Source organism: Leguminivora glycinivorella, chromosome 4 (assembly GCF_023078275.1).
Source record: "Leguminivora glycinivorella isolate SPB_JAAS2020 chromosome 4, LegGlyc_1.1, whole genome shotgun sequence".
In the NCBI taxonomy this organism is placed as follows: Eukaryota; Metazoa; Arthropoda; class Insecta; order Lepidoptera; family Tortricidae; genus Leguminivora; species Leguminivora glycinivorella.
The window spans coordinates 9491013-9514378 of NC_062974.1; the positions used below are offsets into that span (position 1 = coordinate 9491013).

General features: G+C 38.1%; 1 protein-coding gene across 1 annotated transcript in view; it reads right to left on the minus strand.

The window, feature by feature from the left end:
• The window catches only part of LOC125225703 (insulin-like receptor), a 161833-nt gene extending 144888 nt beyond the window's left edge, over positions 1-16945 (minus strand). The window contains exon 1 of the mRNA XM_048129533.1: positions 16590-16945. The gene's annotated coding sequence lies outside the window, so the exon portion shown is untranslated. The remainder of the gene's footprint in view (positions 1-16589) is intronic.
• Between the last annotated feature and the right edge of the window lie 6421 nt (positions 16946-23366).

The following is a 23366-nucleotide window of genomic DNA, read 5'->3' on the forward strand; positions in this document are numbered from 1 at the left end:
GCCATCGGTTCGAGACAAACCTGGCGGTTCCAGGAGGCACGGAACACTTACCGAGAGCATCGCACGACGAATTATTTCGTTTATCGAGTGGTGCCTGGGGAAACGACCGGCGCAACGTAGGCAGCTGAGTCCGTGGTGGCCGTTCTCCTCAACTGACGCCCCACAAATGCATCGGTGAACATTGCACACCTTGCTACCTAGCCTTAAGGCGACTGCGATTCTTAGGGAATCGTTGTCCAGCAGTGTCCCCAGTTGAGGAGAAGGCAAGGCATGCAGCCACGCACCCGACTCAGGCTTGGAAACCGCCTTGAGTCGCGCTAGATCGTATCCCGAGGCACCAGCCTGTAGGTTAGTTTGACGGAGCCTGCACAGGATATCGTCCCGGCCCCTCTGAACAGCCGGGTTTTCCGGCCGGTCGTTGGAAGGGCATAATGTGGCCCATTTGGCTAAAGCATCGGATGCGAATGGTATACAGGTATCGGTGCTATATATAGCTAGTATACGTGAGACGAGATTAGCTGAACCGAATACTGAGGCCAAAAAGGCCACCAGGCCGATATCCTGGACTCGACGGACACCTAGACCACCGTAACGCACGGGTAAACTTGCCTGAAGCTACTGATCTCCGCTCAAGCTTACGTTCAGCACTGATTCCAGGATGAGTTTTAGAGTGTCGTCGTAGGCTTGTAGGTCTTGTATATATAGCCAGGTTGGGGATGTTCGAAGGGTGTAGGTAGTGCGAGGTACTGAGAAACAGTTCCGCAGAAGAATGAGAGAGACGTGTCTCGATAGGTAATTCAGGTGCTCACGTACCCCCGCGAGTGCCTGCCTTTTACTTTGTAATACAGAGCTGACACCCTCGGAAAATATGGGAGCACCTAAGAGTTGGAAAGAGGATTTATCAATCTGTCTCAATCCCGGCAGAACTGTTTCCAGATTGGTGAGTGTTTCGGGAGTTACATTACCACAGGCGAACAATTCACATTTTGTAGAATTTATTTCTAATCCTATTGTTTTTAAGGCCCTATTACCGGCCTTAAAAACAATAGGATTAGAAATAAATTCTACAAAATGTGAATTGTTCGCCTTGTGTGTGTGTGATGTGAGTTTTTAAGTTTTCAATTACAACTTCTGGGCTGCCCCCGATGACACCATCATCAAGGTACCATACGTTCAATGGCGCGCTTACTGCGGAAATAATTTTGTGTATGGCCAAACAGAATAAAAGAGGTCCTAAGGGGTCGCCTTGTTGAGCGCCGACTTGTGACTGGATGAGGTTACCCGAGTAGAAGAGATTACTCGGCAAGGCGTAGCATTGGTAGATAAAGGGATAAAGGAGTGGAATTTGATCTAGGACTTCATTCAGAATTGTGTCTCTCTCTACACTGTTAAAGGCTAAATGTATATTTTGCGATTGAAACAGATTTTTTTGCTTGTAGACTTACTTACGTCACAGCCACGTTGATGGCGCCTCGTTGACGAAAACGATATCACTGCATCGGAGATTTTTGGGACGCGCCTGATAACATAAACATATGATTTGTCAAAACACTCACTCCAGTTTTAAAAAAAAAAACAATGAAAATCTGTAGGGTTTCTACCTACTATAAACAATATTTATACGATATAGTTTTTAGGAAGACGGTACGTCTATGAATACAATTTTGTTTTGACAAATTTTAATAGCAGCTTGCTTCTGAACCCTGGTCGGCAGAAATCCCGATAGATTCATATTTAAAATGTTTCAAATTATAGCTTTCGATCAGTAATCAAGCGTGTTTCGATTATTTAGATTTCTCATTAGACCTGTTTCCAAACGACTCTTCACAACAATTGAATGAATTCATGAATGGTTTGATTTGACGAGGATTTGGTTGGCCACCGCAAGTTATACTAGTTTAACATCCTATTTAGTGGACGCTAGTACTCTCTCTAGTTTGCAGAGTGTAAACAACTACAAACTACTCCTGCTCAGTAATTTTAGAGTGAAAACAACTAAGTACTTTTATTACCCGTTATCGAAGAACTTGACTCACGAGTATGAATTAGCGACTTTGTTTTTTCTGAAAGTGATAGGCGTTATAGCAAATAATTTAACTATTCACGGTGGCGACAGCTAATGGAGGTAAACGCCCTAATAATAATAAAAAATGGCTGATGCTACACGTGGAATGCATATGGCGTATTGTATCGGTGACTAAAATAACTGTCAGGAAAGCGACCCTTGGCCTTGGGGATCCTTGATGTTTGGAGCAGATACGCGCGAGAAGATATTAAGCGAGTATACTCCACGGTGTAGACTAGTCTGTAGGGTATTTAATAAGAGTATACACCGAAGTAAATGCCACAAAGAAGTACACACTACACAAGTAAAGGTATATCGCTGGTAAAACTGAGAGCCTGAGAGGAAGCGTGTATAAATATGTAGAGCATCATGAAAGGATCGCAGAATGATTCACGTTCTCTTACTACAGCTATTCCGGCAAACCTTAGACTATAAGATTAAGTACATAATTATATTCTAAAGTAAAATTCATAATCCTACGGACTAAATTGACAAATGACTGACAGGTAAAATGATACCAGGAACAGCAAAATTAAAATAGGGAAGGGTATATGTCGATAACAATATATCGACAAGTTGTAAAGTACATACAACAGACAAGTTTAAATCAAGAATAAGTATATGAGTTTCAAATAAGAGGTACACATTTTGGTTTGTTCTATGTATCTTCGAGGTAGTGGATGGATACCATGCATTTTTACCCACTAGTTTTAAAACATAAAAAGGTTTCCGAGCCTGTAGATAAAAAATAAAATACCATGTCCGACGATAATAAATTATATATCTGTCACGCTATGGCAAGTATATCATAAATATCTATATAATTTTCGAATAATATTATTGCTGCTTCGAAATAAAAAAAATATCTCTAATTAGCGGTCTACAGACCTTTTGATCTGTCGAAATCACAGAAAAAGTTGGTATATTGATTAGCCGATCAAACTGCCAATTTCATTGTCCCGTCTGGGTGCACTTTAATGTGTTATCACAGTAGCAAGCACTTGCAGGAAGAATTCACAGGTACAGGTTTCCAGATTTTCCACAAAATAACCCAAAAAGAAATGTCGGGCTCCGAGATATTACTTGACTGTCGTGTTTTTTTTGTACAAAGCAGTCCTGAGTTCATAATTCTTATTTGTTTTTAGTAAATAAATATTTATTTATTTCTAAGTACCTAATCTAAATAAATTACCACTACATCTCTTTAAACTGAAATAGGTAAGAAATCTGAGTTACTGCTAGCGTAGTAGGTCTAAACAATTTCCCGCGTTTTCTAGAACTGCAGTTAGATACACGCATGCATTTGTAAAATTATTATTTTATTAGGAACCCAACATTTCTCATTCATTACATTTTCAGATTACTTAATTAAGCCTACTACTAGAATACTACCCTACATACGGGATCGTAGCAAAACGTTTCCCGCCTTTTCTGCAACCGCAGGCATGGGCACTGCACACACCAGGCCCCGTAGCCGAATGGCATTTCTCCGACGCCAAACGAAAACGAAACGTAGTCTGGCTCTGTCGCGCCAATACGCAAGAGCGATAGGGATAGATATCTACTAGCGTTTCGTTTCGTGAGCGTTTGTGCCATTCGGCTACGCACCCTGAGTTGTTTACGACGCGCACTGTCGTGGGGTTCAACGACCGCGCGCCGCACCACGCCGCCATATTTTGGTAATAAATAATAGAGCAGCGCAGCGTACCACGATCGATCAGACCGTAGTACAGTGCGGCGGCGCGATTAGCTTCGTCTTGCCTTCTCCTACCTCGCTCCCAAAACATTGCACCCCTACACCCGCGTTGCACTGGGGTGTCATTGTAATGGCATGTCGAGTTTATCATTCAGACGTACCAGAATGTGGGCGCTCTCCTATTAAGCATTGGTTACGGATCATGAGGTCATGTTGAACTGGTAGACCCGAAAATTCAGCTCGCATCTGCCTGTCGGTGACAATACACGAGCTGCACTAGGACGACGCCTTTGCGCGTAGTAGGACGCGACACAGAAGGGTCCCAGAACCCACGTTTTTTACCTGTGTTCAAGTTAAATATGGAGGCTCAATCGTGTTCGAAGCGTCTCGTAATTCTCTAAATTATTATTATAGATTTTGCCTATAGGTACGTAATACTAAAAGACGATGGAGCAAACATCGTTAACATCGACATAATATATTATTTAGGTATTGGTATCATTTTTAGGGTTCCGTAGTCAACTAGGAACCCTTATAGTTTCGCCATGTTTCTGTCTGTCTGTCCGTCCGTCCGTCCGTCCGTCCGTCCGTCCGTCCGTCCGTCCGTCCGTCCGTCCGTCCGTCCGCGGATAATCTCAGTAACCGTTAGCACTAAAAAGCTGAAATTTGGTACCAATATCTTATACTATTAAACGAGCAATTCTTGTATTTATTTATTTATTTATTTATATATACCGACGATCTTGGAAACCGCTCTAACGATTTCGCTGAAATTTGTTTTGTGGGGGTTTTCGGGGGTGAAAAATCGATCTAGCGTAGCCTTAGATCCCGGAAAACGCGAGTTTTCATGAGTTTTTCTTTCGCATTTGTAAACGTAAAATATGGTCCTTAATTTCGCCGCGCGCGCATTGATTCCGCTTAGCTCAGTCGCACGAGGTCGGTCTAATGTACGCAGATAGATCGTAGGTGTCAGGGTTTCGAATCCCGGTCAGAAATTAAGTTTTTGTTTTTTGTCTTTTTTTTTGTTTTTGTATTTATAAGAGTTTTTTTTTTATCTAAAGACGTGATATATTAAAATAGAACCGAGCGAAGCTCGGTCGCCCAGATATTGTATATCAATCACGCCAACAAAGTGCAAAAATAAAAAATGGAAAAAAATGTTTTATTAGGGTACCCCCCCTACATGTAAAGTGGGGGCTGATATTTTTTTTCATTCCAACCCCAACGTGTGATATATTGTTGGATAGGTATTTAAAAATGAATAAGGGTTTACTAAGATCGTTTTTTGATAATATTAATATTCTCGGAAATAATCGCTCCTAAAAGAAAATAAAGTGCGTCCCCTCCCTCTAACATTTGAACCATAAGTTTAAAAAATATGAAAAAATCACAAAAGTAGAACTTTATAAAGACTTTATAGGAAAATTGTTTTGAACTTGATAGGTTCAGTACTTTTTGAGAAAAATACGGAAAACTACGGAACCCTACACTGAGCGTGGCGCGACACGCTCTTGGCCGGTTTTTTATTATAGGTATACATCTACTATTGGCATCCGCTATCCTTATCAAATATTTTCCATTCAAGGTTATTGGGGTAGGTTAGTTATGCCCTAAATTAAATATAGAACATCCGGGACTACTCGGGATTGGGAGAATTGGTGTAAATAATATTATTACGGTCTACAATTACGAATATTGTAATTTTATCGAGTCCGACCTTGTTTAATACACTAAACCACTATTCGTAGATAACATACATATTTGATATTTGTTTTATAAAAATTGTGATACATATATGCTGTTTGATTATCACATAGCATTTGTTTTTCCAGTCATCATCTAGTTAAACTTCGAGTATGAGGCTGCAAGACCTCCTTAACTGTCCTTCGAAGTGATTCAAGGTAGGATCCTGTGACATTGGGCACACATTGCGCACATGCCGAAACAAGGGTAACAAGAGTAACAAACAAGTCAAATGTTTGTAAATCATTGCACTATCTAATGTATTCATCTATTACTGGATTCGTTTTGTAAAGTGGAATGGAATGGTAAAAGTAAGTGAAGTTGGTCCTTATACTACCTATTATTCTCAAATATTATATAGGCAAATTGAATTATTGATGTAATAAAATAATGAGAGAAAAATATATAGCTATATTACAGACATTTAGAAATTAGACATATCTAACATACAAACCATAAATACACTTACAATGAAAATTGTATAATCATTGTTGTCATCCAAAGCATTTATGTATAGCTATTATTGTGTGTTATTTTCAGAATATTGTCCAGATAAGACTTTAATGTAGGTACGTAGGTAAGTGTACTGTGTATGCTTGCACGCGTTCGCTTATCGTTCTCTCGACATTTTTATTTTCAATGCCGCTGTAATTTTTCACGCCGAATTTCTTAGTATGATTTATTGGCAAGTACCATTTAACTAACACGAATATATAATACACTGGATTGACAAAACAAACATGGTATATCAAATATTGGTATGTTTCTATCTAAATATCTAATACGGGATCAAAGAAGCAACAGCGGGTACAAGTGTGCGATTGTGAAAGGAAGACATATAAATATTATTCTAAATACACTTGTCCGATAATTATATAAGTATTCTACATTCGTATTACAAAATGAATTTGAAAGGGTACCTACCTAGCTAAATTTAAAAATAATACCTAGACAAAAGTTAAATGTTATTTGAAAAACGTCGCCGTCGACCCCATTTTGCGATTTAAAAAGCCAGAATGTTCAGCAGCTTTGTGGCTTTGTGTTACAAATATTTGTTACGGTTAACACTTATGATTATTGTCCAGAAAATGACCTAAGAGCAACTCTATCAGTGCTGAGTCTGGGAAATCTGTGTTTAATAAAATTATATAATTTGTTAAATATTCAAACATGACATGCCTTGCCTATAGTCTATAGTACGAATCATCTGAGATTGTTTTTTTTTACTCTAACGTTGCTGTTACACGGGCATTACAATTGCCAGCAATCTACATACCATTACCGCGTTTGTTCAATACGCAGTATATGCATTACGCACCAACTAACTATGGAGCAAACACGGCAATGGTATGTAAATTGCTTGGAATTGTGTTTGCCCATGTAAGAGCACCGTAACAACATAGAAACATTGAAAAATATGTATAGAGCAATTTATCAGTCTCCGTATTCCTATAATACATACATAGTTGGTTCGCAGCGAAATTTTGACTCCGACTCCGACTGATCCTCAGATCCAAATATCAAGGGTGTTATTACCTGCTGCTGCAGGTATAAATCCTTTTTTTTTACTGGAATGACTCAACGTTTCCCACCGACAAAAATCTGGGGACCGGGATGTTTTTGACGAATTTCCATAAAATTCAATGCTTCATTCTTTGGGAACGTGTTTCGAAAGTCCTTTCATATTTTTAGATACCTACTCATACATTCCTCTGAAATATTGGTTCTATAAGTCCCATTTTTTAACGGTGGCTTTTTAAGTAACGAAAGCGTGCGCTCGTGAAAAAGAAAACAATTGTTGTCGATTGTTTGTCAGAGTTGATCCCTTAAATTAGATTAGGATTTGATGAAGATAAATACAACAGAACAATCAGTTCATTTAAAGATTCTAAAGCATTATAATAAAGGTCGTTTCAGCCATAGGTCTCACCAAGTACCCAAAACCCATGACCTTGCGGGTTTTATTAAACAAGCACGATGTTTCATAATAAATTCATGCCTACAATAATAGTCCGTGCACCTGGCTTGAAATATGCTACAATCCTACATAAACCATGACCATGACATAAAAGTACGCACAAAATAGGTACTACTTACTTACCTACCTGTTTATTACTGCGCATTAAGTTTATTTACGACTTGACTTAAACATCGTTAAATTAAACAAATATAAAAATCAACTACAATATATAGACGGAGAGCTGGCAGGATTTTGGAGTAGGTCCTTGAGGCAACCTGGAAAGGTGCTCAGATGCTTCTCTGATCATAGCCAACATCAGGTCTGCAAGTCTGGCAGCTGGGGAGCGGGGCTTTATCGAGCTATGAATTTTTAAAGATTTAATTTTTTGAGGCCCAAAAAAGGTGTTTGAGGCAACCTGGAATTATTAAAAAGTGAAAATAGAGTTCCTCAGAAGTCGCATAGTATTTATGCCAGATCATTTGGCCGGGTCCTTCACCGTGCCAGAACGGTACAAAGTGGTAAAAAAAAAAATTCCAAAAAAGGTTCTTGAGGCAGTCTGTCATTTTTACCAGTGAAAGATGAGGGTCTAAATAGCCATGGAAAAATAATGCCATGACATGAGGTGGGGTCCGTACCCTGCCATTCGATCTTGAAAGTCAATTTTTTAGTTTTTCGTAAATAACTCGTAAACGGTGGCCCACAGCAAAAAAATATGTTAAACAGAAAATATCTACATGAAATTTCCTACAAGAAAGATTATGTACGTTTTTTCGATAGGATCAATATATAAATGGATAATTTAGTACGAAAGTTTTTTTTAATCGATTACATGCTCCGTTTTTCGTCAATACCTCGTAAACGGTGGCCCACAGCAAAAAATTATGTTAAACAGAAAATATCTACATAAAATTTCCTATAAGAAAGGTTATATAACTTTTTTCGCTAGGATCAATTTTTTAGTTGGAAAGTATTTTTAAATAGATATTTGGGCCGTTTTTTGTTGATAACTCAAAAACGGTGGCTCACAGCCAAAAATAATGTTAGACAGAATTAATCTACATAATATTTCCTACAAGAAAGGTTCTATACGTTTTTTCGCTAGAATCAATATTTTAGTTGGAAAGTATTTTTAAATACATTTCATGGGCAGTTTTTTGTTAATAACTCGAATTCGGTGGCTCACAGCCAAAAATAATGTTAAACAGAATTAATCTACATAATATTTCCCACAAGAAAGGTTCTATAACATTTTTCGCTAGAATCAATATTTTAGTTGGAAAGTATTTTTGAATAGATTTCATGGGCCGTTTTTTGTTAATAACTCGAAATCGGTGGCTCACAGCCAAAACTAATGTTTCACAGAATTAATCTTCATAATATTTCCTACAAGAAAGGTTCTTTAATATTTTTCGCTAGGATCAATATTTTAGTTGGAAAGTATATTTCCAACTTCCCGGACCGCCGGCGAGTCCATCAGGGACGCTCCGGGCCTTAGGCCCTACGCGGAGCTCGGCCTTCGGCCTTCGCTCGGCTCCGAAGCTCTACCGTTGGGCCTTCGGCCCGCCGGTTACGCTTGTTTAAGACACTTTTGTAAGGAAATTGTATGGGAGCACTTTATGCCCGCAGTGAAATTACTTTGATTTGGCCCGGGTGGGAGCCTAAAGGTGAGCCCCGTTCTTGCGGCCCTCCGCGGGGTCGGCCTTCGGCCTCCCACCCTGAAGCTCGCCCTTCGGGCTCGCGAAAATACTTGAAAAAATTATTTTGCCATAACGGCGGCCATCTTGGATTTTCGAAAAATTTTTTTTGACATTTGTATTCTAGGGGCCCATACCTCTCCGCATGCAAAATTTCAGCGCGCTCGGACCAACTTGAAAAAAAAGTCGGCCATTTTGAATTTTTTTGATGCAACTTTTTTCTACTCGGGCTCCTGTATGACATTTGATCGAGCACCCCCCGGCTATCTCTTACGGTTTAAAAGTTGCCATACAAAAAAAGTGGAATTTTTTTTCCCATTTGTAGCATTTTTCAAATTTTTTTTATATCATTCTAATCTAGACCCTAGAGAGATTCTATGACTAAAATTGGAGCACTCTAGGATAAACTTGAAAAATCGACAAAAAACAAGTCGGCTATTTTGAAAAAAAAAAATGGCGGCCTCAAAAACTGCCTAGGGTCCTCTATGACATTTGGTCGAGCACCCCCCCAATATCTCCCCCCGTTTAGCCAGGCCGTCCAACATTTTTTGACCCAAGAGTCGCAGACCAGATTCCATATTTTTCCCACACGTCTCCCCGCTCCCTCTATACAAAGACACTTCGACCGTCGAAATCGGTTTAGCCGTTCTCCAGATATAGGGAGAGGTTAGAAATCAGTGGGGTTGCAGCTATATATAAGACCGTATGCCTGTTTGCCACCCACGGGATCAAGATTTGTTAAGTCGCAGTATACAGCATTTCTCGGAACTATCTAGCTACTTACGAAAGCAAGGAGCGCCGGACGATCGAACGCAAGTCCGTTGTCTACGACCTACGAGCGCTCGGCGCAGACTGAGCGGGCCCGTATCAACACAGTGTATTTTATTCGAATTTTAGGTGCTTTAAAAAAATGTCTGTCGACAGAAAGGTCCTATATGTATAATTTTTTTCTTATATGTCAACAAGAAGTTCTAGTTTAGGATAATATTATTTAAGAGTTACAATAAATGCAGGAATCCCAGGAAAAATACATAATGTAAACCTCTTTTTATCGAAAAAATGGGGAAGATACGGAAGGTTATTTATTAAATCCACCATTTCAAATAAATCTTAAAATGTCAAACTATGATTACCTCGTACAGCACGGGGAGCATGGTCGCGCGATAGACGATAAAATAGCAGGCCGTCCCTATCGCACTATTTGTAAGTGCGATATCCGGACGGCCTGATATTTTATCGTCTATCGCGCGACCATGCTTCCCGTGCTGGATATAACAAATAGGATTGTGATCATTTATTACCCCAAATAACATATTTAACAGCACAATCACGATTCTAAACGAGTGATCCCACTACGAAATTTGAAAACGTCTACCGAAAAAACTGATTTGTTTTAAGTATAAAAAGACATATTTTAAAATATTATATTATGATTAACTAGCTTAAGATATGTTCTTTTAGGAACATTATCAGTTTTTTTAATAATCACTTAAGTATAGTTTCTTTATAGTTTTGAATGAAAAATGTTACATTTTGCAAAAAACGCTCTTCTTTAGGAATAAGGCCTCTTAACCTTGTTTGATTCCGTTTCGCGCTACTTAGATAGAGGGATGCAGGTGGACGTGCTGTACTTTGATTTAAAAAAAGCCTTTGATCGCGTAGATAACGACGTACTCTTAAGCAAATTATGCAGCATTGGTTTCTCGCCTAAACTGTTTTGCCTTTTTGCTAGTTATCTACGTGATAGACGGCAATATGTGCAGCACGGATGCTATGTGTCGAGTGCTTACCCCACCCGTTCCGGGGTCAGTCAGGGCTCTATTCTGGGTCCTCTGCTCTTTGGTGTTATGGTCAATGATCTGGCCTTGGTGCCTAAGCATGCGCAATGCCTACTCTATGCTGACGACCTGAAACTAATTTACAGGGTCCAGGAAGATTCTGACTTACAATCTTTACAAAGTGATATTGATCGGGTTTATGAATTGAGTCTTGTAAACAAACTTCTGAAACTTCAGTTCAATGTTGACAACTGTGCGGTTATTACTTTTTGTAAAGCGCGTAGTCCCCTGTGTAGGCAGTATCTCCTGGGGTGGAAACCCATCGCCCGTGTCACATTGATACGGGACTTGGGGGTTGTTTTAGATTCCCACCTTAACTTTCATGAGCACATGACAATGCTTGCTGCAGACTGTTACCGCAGGCTTGGGTTTGTTGTCCGCAACGCCAAAGAATTTGACAATCCCAGGGACATAAAGCTTCTTTATACTGCCCTCATGAGAAGTAAGCTTGAGACAGCCTCAGCCGTTTGGAATCCCCATGAAGCGCCCTACATCCTGCTGCTCGAAAAGGTCCAAAAAAACATTTTTGCGTTTCTTTTATAAAAAAACCGGCCAAGAGCGTGTCGGGCCACGCTCAGTGTAGGGTTCCGTAGTTTTCCGTATTTTTCTCAAAAACTACTGAACCTATCAAATTCAAAACAATTTTCCTAGAAAGTATTTATAAAGTTCTACTTTTGTGATTTTTTTCATATTTTTTAAACATATGGTTCAAAAGTTAGAGGGGGGGGGGGACGCACTTTTTTTCCTTTCGGAGCGATTATTTCCGAAAATATTATTATTATCAAAAAACAATCTTAGCAAACCCTTATTCATTTTTCAATACCTATCCAACAATATATCACACGTTGGGGTTGGAATGAAAAAAAAAATATCAGCCCCCAGTTTACATGTAGGGGGGGTACCCTAATAAAACATTTTTTTCCATTTTTTATTTTTGCACTTTGTTGGCGTGATTGATATACATATTGGTACCAAATTTCAGCTTTCTAGTGCTAACGGTTACTGAGATTATCCGCGGACGGACGGACGGACAGACAGACATGGCGAAACTATAAGGGTTCCTAGTTGACTACGGAACCCTAAAAATGTACGGGTATTACCGATTCTTGTACCCAACAAAATTCCTTTTGGGGACGTTGGGTTTCTTCTCGTTAGAAGTTAGGCGTAATGTCGTGCTGATGTCTGTTGCATGTGGTATTTTGAAGGGGGAGTCAGATTGCCCGGTTTTAGTATCCCAGCTGGTCCGTCTATTTGTTCCCTCTGTGACGAAATATGCTTTTCGTGATGCCTACATTCACGAAAAGCATATAACCCCTACTGGCGGTGCCGGCCGCTCGAACCGTGTTTTGCCGCAAGTAACCGCTAGTTCGTGCACTGCAAATAGTGAATGAGTTTTTAGACGTGGCACCTAATGTTGATATTCTTGCGAGCAGATGGGCGTTTATACGTGACGAATGCATGAGGTTTTGTGTGGGATTGGATGCTAGACCTTCATCTGTTATTTATTACTTTTATTAGTTATGTTATGGTATGTAATGTTTTGATTTTGCTGTTTATTTAATATTTAATTTTGTGTTACTTGTTGTAATGTTTATTTAAAATTCACGGTGCTTTAGTTTTGTATACTGTCATACTGTGTAATTTTCTTTGTGTAAATAAATAAATAAATCTATTTAAATATAATAATATTTTTTAACGTTATCATTATCAATTTTAGGATAGATCCTAGCGAAAAAACGTACAAAACTTTTATTGTAGCAAATTTTATGTTTGTTATTCCCGTTGAAGATTGATTTAGCTGTGGACCACCGTTTTCGAGTTATTTGCAAAAAACGGCTCGTGTAATCTATTTAAAATACTGTCCTACTAAAATATTGATCCTAACAAAAAATCATACATAAAGTTTCTTGTAGCAAATATTATATAGATTATTTCTGTTTAATATTATTTCTGGTAATGGGGCACCGTTTTTGATGTTATTAATAAAAAGCGGCCCATGTAATCTATTTCAAAATACTTTCCAACTAAAATATTGATCCTAGCGAAAAAACGTATAGAACCTTTCTTATAGGAAATTTTATGTAGATTTTATTCTCGTGAACATTTTATTTAGCTGTGGGCCACCGTTTACGAGGTATTTACAAAAAACGGCCCATGAAATCTATTTAAAAATATTTTCCAACTAAAATATTGATCCTAGCGAAAAATGTTATAGAACCTTTCTTGTAGGAAAATATTATGACGATTATTTCTGTATACCATTATTTTTGCTGTGAGCTACCGTTTTCGAGTTATCAACAAAAAGCGGCCCATTTAAAAATACTTTCCAACTAAAATATTGATTCTAGCGAAAAAACGTATAGAACCTTTCTTGTAGGAAATCTTATGTAGATTTTTTTCTCGTGAACATTTTATTTAGCTGTAGGCCACCGTTTACGAGGTATTTACAAAAAACGGCCCATGAAATCTATTTAAAAATACTTCCCAACTAAAATATTGATCCTAGCGAAAAATATTATAGAACCTTTCTTGTAGGAAATATTATGAAGATTAATTCTGTGTAACATTAGTTTTGGCTGTGAGCCACCGATTTCGAGTTATTAACAAAAAACGGCCCATGAAATCTATTTAAAAATAATTTCCAACTAAAATATTGATTCTAGCGAAAAATGTTATAGAACCCTTCTTGTAGGAAATATTATGTAGATTAATTTTGTGTAACATTAGTTTTGGCTGTGAGCCACCGATTTCGAGTTATTAACAAAAAACGGCCCATGTAATCTATTTAAAAATACTTTCCAACTAAAATATTGATTCTAGCGAAAAATGTTATAGAACCTTTCTTGTGGGAAATATTATGTAGATTAATTCTGTTTAACATTATTTTTGGCTGTGAGCCACCGAATTCGAGTTATTAACAAAAAACTGCCCATGAAATGTATTTAAAAATACTTTCCAACTAAAATATTGATTCTAGCGAAAAAACGTATAGAACCTTTCTTGTAGGAAATATTATGTAGATTAATTCTGTCTAACATTATTTTTGGCTGTGAGCCACCGTTTTTGAGTTATCAACAAAAAACGGCCCAAATATCTATTTAAAAATACTTTCCAACTAAAAAATTGATCCTAGCGAAAAAAGTTATATAACCTTTCTTATAGGAAATTTTATGTAGATATTTTCTGTTTAACATAATTTTTTGCTGTGGGCCACCGTTTACGAGGTATTGACGAAAAACGGAGCATGTAATCGATTAAAAAAAACTTTCTTACTAAATTATCCATTTATATATTGATCCTATCGAAAAAACGTACATAACCTTTCTTGTAGGAAATTTCATGTAGATATTTTCTGTTTAACATATTTTTTTGCTGTGGGCCACCGTTTACGAGTTATTTACGAAAAACTAAAAAATTGACTTTCAAGATCGAATGGCAGGGTACGGACCCCACCTCATGTCATGGCATTATTTTTCCATGGCTATTTAGACCCTCATCTTTCACTGGTAAAAATGACAGACTGCCTCAAGAACCTTTTTTGGAATTTTTTTTTTTTTACCACTTTGTACCGTTCTGGCACGGTGAAGGACCCGGCCAAATGATCTGGCATAAATACTATGCGACTTCTGAGGAACTCTATTTTCACTTTTTAATAATTCCAGGTTGCCTCAAACACCTTTTTTGGGCCTCAAAAAATTAAATCTTTAAAAATTCATAGCTCGATAAAGCCCCGCTCCCCAGCTGCCAGACTTGCAGACCTGATGTTGGCTATGATCAGAGAAGCATCTGAGCACCTTTCCAGGTTGCCTCAAGGACCTACTCCAAAATCCTGCCAGCTCTTGGACCAATATTAATAGGGTGAGCACACAAAGATGATACTCATCTTAAGAATTCTGAATGACAAACTAGCAGCTAAGTGGATATATCGAATGCTTGTTAATGCATGTGCTTTGAGCTTTGATTGTTGCCTATTGTTATTGACATATTAAATTAGAGACCATAGGGCAATAAGAGCCTACCTATAAATTCTTATTCTCAATTTAAGATCCGTCAGATCCGTGTGATAGTAATAGTTGTAGGTATCAGCATTTTCATTGCGTGACAATCCCAAATGTTTTCGCCACAGATGAGATGAGTTAAACTTTGGGGTAAATAAATATGACCTCGCATGATGAAACTCACTAATGAGAACAGTGACATAAATAAAAAAGGTGACTAAAATACGCCTGAATATGCAATATAATAAGAATATATAGGTGTACCCCTTACATTTCATTAAAGTGTCCAAAAGTGTTGGCTTTGGCTCCGCGCACGCCTCCCAAAGGTCCTGAATATTCTATGGTTTCCGTGATGGGAAAGTATACCATATGACTACCTAAAACCCACAATCTTCAAAACTATTGGCCTCCTTTCTTGATTTTGATTAAAATTAGGTACGTACCTATTCTTTACCTAAGAGTGTAATAAGCAGGCACTTGTCACTATGATAGTGTAGATGTAGGCTGTATTGGCAGGAGAGGTAATAAAGTTGCGAGATTAGTTTCATGTTATTATTGCATGTTGATAGAAACATTGTATTTTGATAGCAGCCTTGAGTGTTCCACTCTACAGTAAGACCTGATCCGTAGAACATTTCTGTTCATGATTATGATTAAAGCAAATTCCCTACAATAGGTAGTATCGTTTTTATGATTTTAACAACGCTTCGTTCATACATTTCATAATCATAAACTGTTACTACTACGTACTACGACACAAGCCTTGGGCGCTATAAAACCTACCTAGGCAGTAGGCAATAGGCATATATTTGATCACGTTTTCGTTCTCACCCACCTACCTACCTACCTACTTACCTATCAGCTTAGTATCTGGATTTCCTGTTTCAATTTTACTTTCATTTAAAATGGATTTCATTCAAATAAATGAATACACAAGTGACCTAGGTCGTCCGCTTAGTTTACTGGAGACTGGAAGGTCGAATAAATAAATCTTCTACGGCCAAAAAAGTAGCATAGGAACACCTATTGTATCGAATGTTTTTATTTATAAGAATTTTAAAATATAGGTATCTGTTTAAAAGCAAACAACATACAACGTAGGAGATGTAGATACGACCTCTATTTTGACTTGGGCAATTTTATTTGTAAATTACCCATAATACCTATTATTTATAAACAGCAATTAAACTTAATTTTCCCATGAACATGAATTGTTTATCGACGTAGCAAAGATAGATAGTGAGATCGCTGCATCGGTGCGGTTGTTGCACGGTTGTTGTTATGATTCGTAGCAGTACTAGCAGTAGCAAATAATACAAAATGGGCCTTGCCTACCTTGCAGGGCCGCGGCGGTGGGCACGGACGCCACGGAGTGCCGCTGCCGCCGACCGAACTCGGCGGAGAAGGGCAGTTGTTTACACCCAGCCTACCACGTGGAGAGCGGGCGACGGTCGATGGATACACACGATCACGTGGTTCTGTTTTTCCACCTGCGCCGTTTACCACCAACGCTCTGCACTCGGCGGACCACAACGAACGAGATTAGCCTAGCTTTAAGTAATCAGATTGAAAACTAATATGAAACGGAATACTACCTGAGCTCGGCGCTTGCCGTGGCCGTCTCGCCGATCGCCAACGGTGCACAAATAATCCTTTCACTAAACCGTGTACAATTTTTCACACTCCGTCACTGACACTGATCACTGCCTGGTTAATCTTCGTAATAACAACACAGTATTGTAAACACAGCACGCGATAAAAAGCGAACATATAGATGAGTTATCGCAAAAGGCGCGCGCGAACGACTGAAGTGTAGAAAGAAGCAAGCCGGGGCCCGGGGGAGACAGGCGGGTCGAGCGCGGGGGGCTGCGAGCGCGGCGCGGGGCCGCCGCGAGGGGCGCCGCAGTCGCTCGACCCAGTCACAGACAGACCCAGTCGAGGAATGCGGCTGGCGCGTTTGTTTCTGCTGGCCCGAACTGCCGAGCTCACGCCTCATCTTATGCAGCCAAGCCGACCAAATGCAGTTTGTTTACCTACCTTGTTCTAGACCCTGACTCAGACCATCTGGAACAAAAATGATCCTGTACAAGTTCAGTAGAAGGCAAGATATCTGTTATGAAACTTATGAATGGTCCTGAAATGATGAAAATTTGGAAAACCTGAAACCCACTTAAACCAGATTTTCTTAGCTCTCACTCTCACAAAATAGTACAAGGCTCTATTGACGTCTCATTCACCGAACCCTTCCAGTCGTTTAGACGCCACGGCAGAACATACAACACAGTAGACATACATACACACATACAGTTACATAAATATACTGCTAATATCGTAATCATTTTCCAGTAAGAAAAAAATTAAAAGTAAAATTCATAATCCTACGGACTAAATTGACAAATGACTGACAGGTAAAATGATACCAGGAACAGCAAAATTAAAATAGGGAAGGGTATATGTCGATAACAATATATCGACAAGTTGTAAAGTACATACAACAGACAAGTTTAAATCAAGAATAAGTATATTAGTTTCAAATAAGAGGTACACATTTTGGTTTGTTCTATGTATCTTCGAGGTAGTGGATGAATACCATGCATTTTTACCCACTAGTTTTAAAACATAAAAAGGTTTCCGAGCCTGTAGGTAAAAAATAAAATACCATGTCCGACAATAATAAATTATCTGTCACGCTATGGCAAGTATATCATAAATATCTATATAATTTTCGAATAATATTATTGCTGCTTCGAAATAAAAAAAATATCTCTAATTAGCGGTCTACAGACCTTTTGATCTGTCGAAATCACAGAAAAAATTGGTATATTGATTAGCTGATCAAATTGCCAATTTCATTGTCCCGTCTGGGTGCACCTTAAATCTACCATGTAATAATAATTTTAATATCGATAAGAACGACACTGGCCAAACTGTGGCAACATTCGTTCACACTTACTTGTCAATTTGGTCTGTAGGATTATGGATTTTACTTTTAGTTATCAAAATGTCATTTGTTTGCTTTTTTTTTAATACAAATATAATAAATTATTTGGATGTCAATTTTTTTAGCAACCATTGCAAATGCAATTTGGCAAAGAAAAGTAAAAATGGAACTAATTTGTTTTATTATAGTAACACTGTTCTCATTGAAAAGTTTCAAAATTTTACCTAATAGTTGCCACTTGCAAAACTGCTTTCGTAGACAGTGGCGCCCATATAGTTTTTGTTAGAAATACATATCATAAATTTAAACTAAAGTGCAAAGTATAGGCATAGTTGGGCACCGTTAATCAAATAGTTAACTTCGTTAATCGTTAATCCGTTACTTAAAAAGTTAACTTCGTTAATCGTTAAAGCGATACATGTCGGTAGATTTAACGGAAGTTAAAGTTAATCGATAATTCGTTAACACGTCATAAAAATAGGACTTCACTGTAGGTATTATGTATTTGTATTTACTTAGTATCCACCAAAAACCATTAAAACCTGTGACGCCAATCGGTAAAAAACCGAAATGTAATAATTACGGTCTCTTCGGGCTTTTACCGCCATTGGTTGGCTAAATCCTAGGTTTTACTTCGGATTGGTAATTATTGGGTCATTCATGCGGTCGCGATCGTGGTGCGTCGGTTCTTCAGATTGAGATTTGAGACGACAATTCGATGCTGTGGGTCACGATAACTTGGTAGAGTAATCTTAGGCCCGCCGGACTCGATGCGTCGGTTGCGCGATTTGTCTGTCATGCCTAATGATTGCACTCTATTCCCAGGTTAGTGATCGATCTAGCACGTCTAATAAGATTTAGAAGATCTCGAATAAGTGATCCAAAGTCGCCAATTGGTCTTTAGACTGTTTATAACCGACGGATCTGCTTTTACCGATAAATACTAGGTTTTGCCGTACGAGTACTACGGGCTTTTACAGTAGCAGTCAGGACGTGGTATTCGCGACGCAGCGAGCCGCTTGGGGTGCTGGATTAACGATTAACGGACTCGATGAAATTTAACGGAAGTTAACGAATCCGTTAACATTTTTTAAAGTTAACTTAAAAGTTAATCCGTTAACCGAAATGTTAACTTCGTTAATTAACGATTAACGGATTAACGAGTTAATGCCCAGCTATGAGTATAGGTACAAACGTGTTTCTTTATAAATTTCCGTGTCTTTAAGCACTTCCTTCTTTCTTCAGTATCAATAGTATCATAGTCTGGCTTATGAAAGTGGAACCCGCAAAAACGTGGCAATTTCAAAAAATTTGGAGCAGGCTACACATTGATAACATGAATATAAATTTTTAATTTATATTTTTATTATTTTTAATTTATTTTCGGCACTTATTTTACTACTTTAATGGTTTTATTCATTATTCTTTATAGATTACGCTGTTAACTTTTACCGAAATTCATCCGAAATTCGTCCAAGTGACAGGCACACTGACAGATGACAAGAAATATGTTGCCATTTTTAAAACTACTGGGTTCTCTTTCATTAGCCAGACTCTTAACTCTTTTTGTTACTAAATTATTAAAAGCCAATCATTTGACAAAATAACTCAACAAGTGTATCATGAGTATGACACGACATTTATTTTGACATTAGCCGCCAGATATTTGGCAATAACTTTTATGATACTCATAAGCTCCTTGCTCATAAGGTTTTCTCACAGTCATGAAAACGATAAAAAAAATCGTACTTAGCGACGAAAATGTGTCGAATTTAACGAATATAAAAAAACACGGTGCACATCAACATAATTTGTGAGTTAGATAAATATGTCATATTCAGTTCGCTTTATGAGTGGCAACACGTTTGACAACTTTTCTCCCATTCCAAATTCTAAATGCGTCGAAGCGTTTTGTAGCTAGGGGTGTATACAGTAATTTCTACTCACAACTTGGGGTCTGGAATAGACTATTTAATTTTCAGGCTACGATATCAGTAGTCAACTCAATAAACACAAAGTTGCAATTGCTTAGTTCTAAGGAAAAAAAACCGGTCAAGTGCGAGTCGGACTCGCTCACCGAGGGTTCCGTACAAACTTTCAATAGTTGAATCATCAAAATGTTATTCATAGAACTCTACAGATTTGACTAAATCCCTCAAGACTCAATTTCCCACATAACAAGTAATATTTTAATATACAATTTTATTGTTAGACAACGTCCAAATAAAATCAAGACTATTCGACTTCAATAGTTTACGACTTACGACATGTCGCAAGGACGCTCCTGAACGCGATGTAGGAAATGAGCGTTCAACGTACAGCGACATCTATCGGCAAATTGAGTAAACTAATGCGCGCGAGCTAGTATGGAGGATGATTTTTATGGAATAATTGTTTATTGCGTGAATCGATTTTAACCATTTTTCCTCTATTTGAAAGCAGATAATTTCATTGTTATTTTGTTAAAAAATACAGGTACAATAAACACCCGCAAGGGTGTTGAAATTGAAAATGTAAATCTGAAAGGTTTTTTATAAATTAAAAAAAAAGTTTTCAAGATACGTGTACGATTTTATTTTTCCTGTAATGTTCATTATAATAGCCATATTTGGTGAAAATTTCATAAATTTATGTTAGTAAACTTCGGAGATAAGGGGGGGGGGGGAACGGTATTTTTTCTTACATTTTCCTTCAAAAAACATTTTTTTTCCAAAACCAAAAAATTATAAAAAATAGTTTTGATATGTACAGTTTGAGCTCTTTCTAACGATACCCCACTTGACCTAGTTACTTGAAATTTTCAGTTTGCCTCCCTTTCATTTTGGCCATTTTCTATCATTTATATTAATTAATTAAAAAAAAATCTTTCAACTTGTAGAGGTTCACAATGTTTATAATTATTCTAAATTTCATATCGATAGCATAAGTAATTCTCGAGATATTTAACAATGTGACAGACGGACAGACAGACGGACAGAGTCGCACCATAAGGGTTCCTGTTGTACCTTTTTGATACGGAACCCTAAAAAGGATGAAAGATTGAACGAGGAACATTTCTTCGAGGTTTCAAATTAGGCTATTCTGTATCCACGCGAACGAAAGCTTGGGCTACATATAACTAGTAATATCAATAAATCGATAGATCCATCCTATTATAAATGGGAAAGTGTGTGTGTCTGTTTCTTTGTCCGTCTTTCACGGCTGAACGGAGCGACGAATTGACGTGATTTTTTAAGTGGAGATAGTTGAAGGGATGGCGAGTGGCATAGGCTACTTTTTGTCTCTTTCTAACGCGAACGAAGCCGCGGGCAAAAGCTATAAATCCAAAATGGATCTAATGCGACATATTTTTCTTCGTAGGTTCGTATGTTCGTATTTTATATGTTAACTGTTAGATACCTATTAGAACTAATAGGAAAAATACTTACTGTCATTACTCATTAGATCCATTTAAATTGTACATCCATACTTAATATTATAAATGGGAAAGTGTGTGTGTTTGTTTGTTTGTCCGTCTTTCATGGCAAAACGGAGCGACGAATTGGCGTGATTTTTTAGGTGGAGATAGTTGAAGGGATGGAAAGAGAAAGAGATGGGTTAGAAAGAGACAAAAAGTAGCCGAGTGATAGGCTACTTTTTGTCTCTTTCTAACGCGAGCGAAGCCGCGGGCAAAAGCTAGTTGGTTATAAATATTATAATGTTAAAAACTCTTGATCGGGGTACTGCAAATCGAAGGGCCGAAATGTTCCTGTCTAGCCACGTGCGCTAACGCACGTACGCACACAAAACCGTTATTTTTATAAATTAACATACAACCAACTGCTGAGTTTCTTAAAGGTGAAGTTCTTTAAAATGGTGCCACATTGTCGCTTACTACATGGACGAAATTTGCTTCGTAATTTTATACGAATAACTTGTTCATGTTCTTTCTTATACGTAGCGTACTAGTACATTCTAAAATCTTTTTAAAATCAAAATGATAAAATAATACATTCTAAATAATAATAAATTAATAATTGCCTGTGTGGTGACGGGTTAAGAATTTCACCATCCCCTTTCTTCCCGTGGGTGTCGTAGAAGGCGACTATGGGATATGGGTTAAATTGTGGTGTAGGCGAGAGGCTGGCAACCTGTCACTGCAATGCCACAGTTTCGTTTTCTTTTAACCCCTTATTTGCCAAGAGTGGCCCTGAAGCTTTAGTAGTTTCATGTGCTCTGCCTACCCCTTTATGGGATACAGGCGTGATTGTATGTATGTATGTATGTAATAATAAATTAATTAATAGTAATTTCAATCTCGATAGGATGGATGAGGATCGAAATGTGAAAAGAGCATACCTGGGTCGCCAAGCAGGAGGACGCGACCTGCTGGACGCCCTAGGTATCGCTGGAGCGATATGGTGGAGGCGGATCTGTGCGAACTCCAAGTCAAGAATTCGCGAGAGGTGGCGCAGGACCGAGAAAAGTGGCGCTGTCTTGTATCGGAGGCCAAGTCTCATTTTGGGGCACTGAGTCAACGAAGTAAGATACATAGTAAGTACATTAAGCTCCAGAAAGAGGAAGTTAGGAACGACGAGTGACGATAAATGAAAACACGACAGAAGGGTATTTTAAATCGACACAACGAGATACCAACTTTCTCTTCGCATTCGCACATGTATTGTTCAACGTTTTTCAGTACATATGGCCCTCTGAAGTTTCGACATAAGTAGGCATATAAACATGAAGTACCACTTCTGGTACTGATACAAATAAGTAGCAGTAGCACCATAATAGGCTAGTTTCCTGATACTTAAAATAATAGTACGTTACAATACAAGTGCGTAAAAAGGAAGTTCGAAACGAGTGGCGATAAATTAAAACACGACCGAAGGGTCGAAATATTTTTCAGTACAGATGGTGTTTTTTTACGCACTAGTGCGAGAAGTGGTTCATTATATGTCAGGTCGAAACTTCAGATGGCCATCTGTACCTACCGAAAAACGTCGTACGAGACTAACGAGACACGCGAAAAGGAAATTCGTAACTCGTGTCGATTTAAAACACTCCCTTCGGTCGTGTTTTAATTTATCGCCACCCGTTTCGGGCTTCCTTTTTTACGCACTTGTATCATAATGTACTACATATTATGTAATGCACGAAATAAAGCACCACATAATTAGAAGAAAAATATGGACAGTAGTTATGTTTAAACGTAATTTCTATTTAATAAGTCAAAGAGAAAGATATAAAGTAAATGAATTGACCGTGTCGTCACTCCTCAGTATTTCATAATAATTCCATATTAGCAAATCGTTTTGACAGTTCTTAAAAAGAAGCTGATTTGACTAGTAGAAAACTAGCCTATTATGTACTACGCGATGAACGAATGCGACACGCACATGGCCGTTTTTTTTTAAAGATATACCTTGAAAGAATAGTACGTAGGTAC